The sequence below is a fragment of the Ictidomys tridecemlineatus genome, chromosome 7, assembly GCF_052094955.1.
Source record: "Ictidomys tridecemlineatus isolate mIctTri1 chromosome 7, mIctTri1.hap1, whole genome shotgun sequence".
NCBI classification, from domain to species: Eukaryota; Metazoa; Chordata; class Mammalia; order Rodentia; family Sciuridae; genus Ictidomys; species Ictidomys tridecemlineatus.
The window spans coordinates 14,103,533-14,111,912 of record NC_135483.1 but is presented as its reverse complement, the minus strand read 5'-3'; positions in this window follow the sequence as shown (position 1 = coordinate 14,111,912).

Genomic DNA, 8,380 nt, shown 5'->3' with positions numbered 1-8,380 from the left:
CGCTTGGCCACTAGTCTCCCTAAAACATGCTGAATCTGGAAGATGGTGATGGATGAGCCAGATTCCTCCTGTAAAATGATGGTCTCAAAAAATGGAGAGGAAGCACTGGAGAACTAGAAAGAGGCATAAATTACCGCCATAAGCTTCGCAGAAATGCTGACACTAACAGCAGTGGGCAAGAGTTTTGCAATAAGCATCAGCCTGATGCCAGATATCCCGGACAGTCACAAAAAAGTGTCCAAGTTTTCCATGAAATACTCAGACAGAGCAGCTGGGCTCCATCCTTAGGAGTGTACCAGTTGGGATCATGATTGGACAGAGCCTTAGCACCAGACCCAGCCGACTAACTCTGCATCACCCACTTTTGCAGGCAGCGGGAGAGGAGTAATGAGACCCAGGGAAATCCAACATTTGATGACTTGCGGAAGTCACCCTCCATGTATTTTATCTGAAGTAGAAAAAAATAAAAGTGCTAAACTCCAGGGTCTCTAGGGTCTCTAGGGTCTGCTCCAGACAGCAGACAATACATTTTCCCACCATCTCCCTCTTTCTTCTACTAGCAGATGCTAATCAGCAGAGATATCTCTTTTAAGGATGGAGGATAAGAGAAGGAAATTTTTTCCAAAGTTTCTATTTTGCTGAAAATTCATATCCGTGTCTGATGAGTGGCTTACAAACTTAACCCAGTCTCAAGTCCTTTTTGGTTAGGAAGGCAAGCCTCAGTTGTGATCTGGGAGGAAGAAGTAAAATCAAAGAGAGGAGCAAGTGCTCTGTCAAGTCAAGTCAATTCACGGCCAATTCACAGCCCAGGCCCCAATCTCTGGGTTGAGTCCTTAGAATTAGGGAAAAGAAGAAATAGGAGAGAATGACTCAGGGAAGAAGCAGCTCCTAGAAAGTACTGTGAGACTCAGACCTACAGAGAAAGAGACTATAAAATCAATGGGAATGGCCAAAAAGAGATGTAGGACGCTTGGCATCTGGACTGTACCTTCTTTTTATGGATGTGTTCTGTTCTTTGTGGTAATGGCTTGACATTCATTTTTAAAGAATAAGACATTAAAGACAAAAACAGCCTTATGATGGTGTACTTTGGAGAATGGAGAAAGATAATGGGAAGCCAGGATTGAAAGCCAGAGAGTTAACAGAAGACTGTACAGGCGGCCCTTGAAGTACCATCAGAATCTTGGACGGGATATTGGGCTCCCTCAGTGATTCACAGCACGAACATGAGTTCATGTATTTAGACATTAAAGGAACATGTAATAAGGCAAGAGGCAGAATAATTCAGGAACATGAAAAGCATCATCTTTTTTAATCACCAAAAAAGTAGCATGTGATTATGATCTTTTTAAATTGGAATGTCCTTCTTTGTTAATTTTTTTTTCTTTTTTTTTTTTTTTGGCGGGGGGATGTACTGGAGATTGAACCCAGGGATCCTTAATCACTCAGTAATACCCCCTTCCCTGCCCCTATTTTTACTTTTTTATTTTGAGACAAGGTCTCACTAAGTTGTTTAGGATCTTACTATTGCTGAGGCTGGCTTTGACCTTGGGATCCTCATTCCTCAGCCTTCAAATTGCTAGAATTGCAGGTGTACACTACTGCTATTTGAGTCACAGAAAATGCCATCAAGTTATTTCTCAGCATATATGGTGGGACAAGAAGGAGTATAAATATCTGATCTCTACTTCCTGAGACACTAATTCTTTCCCATCGCATGCCTGCAAGAATCCCCAGGTGCCAACATTGAGGGCAAGTGTGACTCAAAAGGGGCGTTTGTATTATTGAAGGTTAGGAGGCTTTCGAGTTTAGATAACAGAAAACAATGAGTTGTTAGCAAATTCTAGAAAATGTCTGAAGGCCAATGAGACATTGTGAGAAACATACAAAACAGAAACAAGAAAACTACAGAAATAAGAAAACTTTGCATCCTTCCCGTCACAAACGTGGAGTGGACCAAGAACACAGAATCTGAGTAAGTAGAGCTGAAGTCTCCTTAAAGACAGTGTAGAAACTTTTCCTGGTTACCTTGGTAACTCCTTCCTCAGGAAAACACTGTTTTAATGAGAAAAAGAAAATGCCCTTGTGACCTACAGGATTCCCCTGGGGGAAGGTCCGTGGGGGGAATTTTGGGAGGGGAAAAGACGAGCTAAGTACTGAGGTCTGGTGAGAGGAAGATCTTGGGTACTGCAGACTAAGTGTGTCCTCTGTCGACACGAACACTTGAGTGTGAACACTAAAATCAACTTCTGTCGAGCCAAGGGCCTCTCTGCCGGGAGGCGACATTATACTGAAAGGCAGGTGCCCTCCCTCTCCTCATGGGCAGGGCACACAGGGACTGAAGCTTTTAGAGAATTTCACAGAAATTCCTCATCTGCACAGAAGTTTGGTTCCCGGAACCCAGCCCCACATCCTTTGATCTTGGTCCCTTTAACTGAACAGTGGGAATGTCAATAGCACCTGTCTCAAAAGGGTTTTGGAAGGGCCAACAGCGGAAAACACATAGACACATGAACACTTCTTGGCACACAGAGAGCTTCTTTGTGTGCTAGCACCAATCTTGTGGTCATTGCTGTTGTTGTTTCTGTGGTCTGATGGAGGAAGTTGGAGAAGAACCCCAGCTACTGGGTCATCAGTGTCTATCTGGACATGATGAATGGGATGGGAAAGAGGAGGTGAGGGAGGACTGTCGGTGACTAAGTAAAGGAAGGTGTTGAGGTGGGTCAAGTTCAAACTGCAGAGCTGAGTCAGAGCCCTCATTCTTGTCCCATAGACAAGATTCTTTTATGGTGATCAGGGCCACTCCCCAGGATTATACTTTGTGGCAAGGGCTCCTTGTCTCAATCAGCCCAAACCTCAGGTAACAACGCTTTGCTACCAGTTCTTTCATTATGCCCAGGGCAAAGACATTCCCAAGTGCCAACCAGACAGGAGGTACTGGTTCTAGCTTCCATGACCCTGTAGACCCATAGCACCGTACCTGTCCTAATCTTCTGACTCTGTGTCGGGCCAGCCCACTAGCCCTGGATCCATTTACCCACTTGAAAACTGTCATGGGTGGTATTGTGCAGTCCAAACAGAGATGTTCAAGTTCTGACCTTGAGGACCAGATTGAGAAATAGTGTCTCTGGGATGTATTTGCATTCAAGTGGACTTCATGGATTCAAGTGGACTCTAAGCCAGGCACTGGCATCCTTTAAGGAAGAGAGAAATTTGGGCACAGATGCAGAGGAGAGACACAAAGGAGAGACTATGTAGCCAGGAGGGCAAGGGTGGAGGGAAGCGTTTACAAAGCCAGGAGTGTGAAGGATCAAGTCCGCCTTAGCAAGAAAGGATTCTCCCCTAGAGCCTCGAGGGGCAGCAGGACCCTACCTTGGGTTCATATGTGTAGCTTCTAGTACTGTGAGAAATGAACTTCTGTTGTTTTCAGTTTGGGGTGACTTGTTATAGCAGCTCCAGGAAAGCAATATGGTCTTTTTACATTAGTTGTCTTATTGCCTGAGCACAACTCAAAACGGATCACAGCTCCTGTGCCACCAAGAAGTCTTTATGACTTGGAATCTTTGAATAAAAGAAGTATCAGTCCCTTCTAACTCAGAATATGCCCCTTGCACAGACTGGCCTGCCATCCTGCCAGAGCTCTGCACACTGCAAGGAATAGCTGCCAACAGTCCACAAGGAGGGACTCAAGTGGAAATATGATTTTTTTATTTACCTTTCTCTCTGGATGATACCATCTGATACTACCATATGCCTAAAAGAAGCCCTAAAAATCAGCCCAAAGATGACTTTCCACCCCAACATGGTTTGAGAGCACCAGGTCACATTTTTAGCCAGCTTCATTGGGAAGAGGGAAAATAAATCACTCTCCAGTTGAATCTTCCCAACTTATTTCCAATGTGCAGATGAAAAGAACTGAGGCTTAGAAAGGTAAACCAATGGATAATGGTAGAAAATACATTTTACTCCATGGGTATCTGATTCTAAACTTGGCTTCTTTTTGTTTTTGTTTTGTTTTGTTTTGTTTTAAAGAGAGAGTGAGAGAGGAGAGAGAGAGAGAGAGAATTTTTAATATTTATTTTTTAGTTCTTAGCGGATACAACATCTCTGTTGGTATGTGGTGCTGAGGATCGAACCCGGGCCGCACGCATGCCAGGCGAGCTACCGCTTGAGCCACATCCCCAGCCCCTTGGCTTCTTTTTGTAACAAGCTTACTATGTAAAATGAAAAAAAAGACATGAAGTGGTCTCAAAAGTCTGGCTCATTTCTTTACTTTGCCTCCCAATTTCTGTTGTTTCTCTTTCTCTATTATAGAGAATGATGTGATTCTCTTGGAACAAGGACAAAGATTAACAAAAGTTAAACTCACTAAATAGAAGAGGCAGAAAGGGAAGAACCATAGGGAGAGAGCAAAGAAAGAAGAGCAATAGATTAAAGGAATGAAAGGATGAGAAAAAAGAAATGACAAGGTCTCCTGAATACAGACTTCATCTCTGAGTTGAGGTACCAGTCGAGAACAGCAGGAAACAGCAAGTCCAAACTGAAACTCCTGGCAATACGTGGGACTAAGCCAAGTCCAATACCGTGTCTTACATTTCTGACTATAAGACATCATCACTTGTAAACACCCCCCACACACACACACACACCCTTTGATTTAATAACAGATACTTCTGGAAGGAATGGAGAACAGAAACTAGCCCTTCCTCCAGGGTGTCCGTACAGGTTGTGGTTTCTAGAGGTCATAATTATGGCCTTCTTGTCTTTATCTTCTTAGTGCAGAACCCATTGCCAATTAGGAAATAAATATTAGCTTCTTAACTTCCTCAGGGAGGAGACTGGATTAGAGAAATCCCACAGGGATCTGCTGCCAAAAAAGAAGGCCTTGTACCCCTTGACCCAGCCCAGACCTCCACACTACCACGGCTGGAGGCTACAGAGCCGCCGGGCCACCACAGAGCCCTCTGGAACCTTTGGAGGCAACAGACAAAGACATCCTTTCTGGGAGAGGGCAGCCACATGGGGTGTGGCTTGGCACATCAAGCGAGCGCTGCTGTCCAGCCTTCGCTGGTTCCCACGACAGGCAGGGTGCTTTTGTTAGCACAGAAACCACTCCATTCTTTGCAGCCACCCTGCCAAGCAGGCCCTCACTCCTCTCCTCCGTTCCCAGGGTGGAGAATCTCAACTTGGCTACAACCGACTGACCCCAGCAAGGACCAAGGAGAGTGTGAGACTTGGCTCTGCCAGCAGAAGAGGCGCTGGACCCAGGCATCCATATTACAGTACAGAGGCAGCAAACAGAGGCAACACCACACCATTAAGCCATCCAGTGGCCCGGATAAAAGACAAGACAGGCAGGCTCATGCACGAGCAGTGGCCTGAGAAGGTCCATCCCAGTCAAGGGACAGCAAATGCGGAGGTCTTAAAAGTTTTGACCAAGACCCACAATAGATGTTTTATACCCAGAAGCTGAAACCCACATATAGAACCTAAGTAAGTTTTCAGGAAAAAAAAAAAATATATATATATATATATATATATATATATATATATATATATATGTAGTGTTTTCTTTATTTAATTTTAGTTTACTTCATTTTAGATAGAGCTCAATCTTTGTTGATTTCATGACCCCTAATTGGTCACAGTTAGAAAAACTGAAAGTCAAATTTGTGCCTTCCTCAATCAAAGGAGTGCGTGTGGAGAGCAGAGGGAAAAGCAGAGGCCCCCTTCCTGATACTTCCAAGAGGGAAGAAATCCACGTTCGGGGAGCCCAGAAGTGTGTGGAGAAAAAGACAAGACTCCCACCATGCTCCCCCAACCCAGACACGATATTTAAAACGACGGATGACAATATCAAAATACCAAAATGGTTTTAAGTGCTCCTTTGAGTTAAAGAAACAGGGCTTTTTCCCTAAACTGTGACTTGAATCAAAAGTATTTTGTCTCTGTTTTGATTTTTACAAATATGCCCTAGCGTCTGGCTTCAGAGTGTGACCAAACCAATGCATTATCTGAAGTGACTCAACTGGAACAAACCATAACAACAAAACATCCTTAGAGTTGAACCAATATTTTGTTCCCTTCAAGCCTCAGTGGAGTCCGAGACGACAGGCCCGAAGTGTTGATCCCCAAAGCAGAAGGTTCTGCCCCCTTGGCTAGTATCCTGGGACTCAGCCATCCCCAGATGTCTCCGTTCCCTGCAAAGCTCCCAAAAATGCTTCCCAAGCCTCTGCTTGTTCAAACCATCCCGCCTTCCGCCCTTTGCCTCCCTGTTTGCTTTCTGAGAACCTACTCAAATTTCAAGACTCACTTCATTCCTTTGCTTTTTCAACAAACTCCAATTGAAATTTCAGCCTATGCCAGGTCCCATGCTGGCTCTTGGGGATCCCCATGATGAACAATACATAATCTCTGTTCTTAAAGTGCCTACCGTCTAGTCCAGTGCAGCGGTTCTTATAATATAGTGAGCATAAAAATTCAAACTAGCATGTAGAATGTCCTCAGAGCATACAGAGGAGGCTTGGACTCCAGGGACTGACTCCTTGAAGGTGCTGATACCTGATGTAGCTGAGAGGTAAAGGAGAGGGCAGAGGAGCTAGGGGACAGAAACCATTGACTTAGGGCTGGGGATACGGCTCAAGCAGTAGCGCGCTCACCTGGCATGCGTGCGGCCAGGGTTCGATTCTCAGCACCACATACAAACAAAGATGTTGTGTCTGCTGATAACTAAAAAAATAAATAAATAAATATCAAAAATTCTCTCTCTCTCTCTCTCTCTCTCTCTCTCTCTCTCTCTCTCTCTCTCTCTCTCAAAACAAAAATTATATACTAAAAAAAAAAAGAAAGAAAGAAAGAAACCATTGACTTAAACCTCTTCCTAAACTGGAGATGAAGATGTGTTAAATACATTTCCCAAGGTGTGAAGTTATCAAGTAACAGAGCTGGCATTTTCGTATTAGTTTTATTGGTCCATTATAATGACACAGAATGGGAGGGTTTACTGTGATACGCTCTCGTGTCCACATAGCTTAAAAGGTTTCATTTCCCATAACTTCCCTTACCATCCCCCTCTTCATCCCTCAGGCCCAGTCCACTACTCCTGTTCTCTCTTCTCTTCTCACAAGGTCCCTTTTCTTTCCTTTTTGTCTCTCTCGCTCCCATATATGAAAGAAAATATACAACTCTTGATTTTCTGAGTTTGGCTTATCTCCATTAGCATGACTTTCTCCAGTTCCATCCATTTCCCTGCAAATGACATAACATTGTCCTTCTTTATGGCCAAGTAAACTCCATTGTGTGTGTAGACCACACTCTTTTCATCCATTCATCTGTTGAAGGATCGGTTCCAAAACTTGGCTATTATGAATTGTGGTGCCATCAACACGGGTGTGCATGTATCTGTGGTGTGTAGACCTGGTCTCTGATCCTAATAGATGCTAACCCTAAAGGAGGTCTCTTCATCATTGGCTTCCACTGTCCTTAATTTTCCATAGGAATCCAGACAAGGAGACAATTCCAGTGAAGACTTGATAAACCAAAGGAAGGGACTGAATGGGAGAGGTCTGGGCTGTTAGGTCCATGGTGAGGCCACGCACTAAGCAAAGAGAAGTTTCCAGAGATAGGAGGAGTTGGGGGGTGGGGGTGGGGACAAACCCTGTGGTCAAGGCCTACCATCAACTGCCAGGAAGTTCATGAAGAGTATTTGTGTCACTGCTACATGCCACAGTCACCTATTGATTGAACACTAGTGATTTTAAAGTCAAACCAGTATGGACCTGCCTCTGACAGTCATCAGGAGTGTGCCAGTGGACCATTCTCCTACCCTTTGGGGTCTATATTTCTTCCTCTATATAATGGCATAGCGGTGTGTACTCTGTGTGGGCTCATGCAATGAGGATTAATGAAGTGAGATAAATGTGGAAAGCACCAAGCACAATTCCTGGGACAAAAGCATGCTGGACTCCTACTACTTCCGCTTCAACCTGTGTGCTTCACGCCGGCCTCTTGCTAAGGACAGATGCCTCGGTCCATCTACTTCCTCTGCTACAAAGTGGACAGGAACCTGAAACCCAGGCCCGTTATGATATAAGGGAATTCCTGGCTATGGCGCTGCCTGGGTGTGACTGGGGACAGAGTCCTGGGTCAGGATACTGAGCAGAGCTTGTTAAAGTAAAACTGAGAAGAACAGGGCCTGTCTCTAAGAACTGCCAAGGGAGCCAGGAACTGCCCATCCCCTGCAGGAAGGATCCGCTAATTGTGTCATTAATAATACTTAGCATTGTCCCAGGGCTTTTCCAAACTAATTAATTCTGCTCCAAATCCTGGAAAACAAATGACTGCGTGTGTGGGAGACAGACCTGTTTCTGAAATAGGAAGG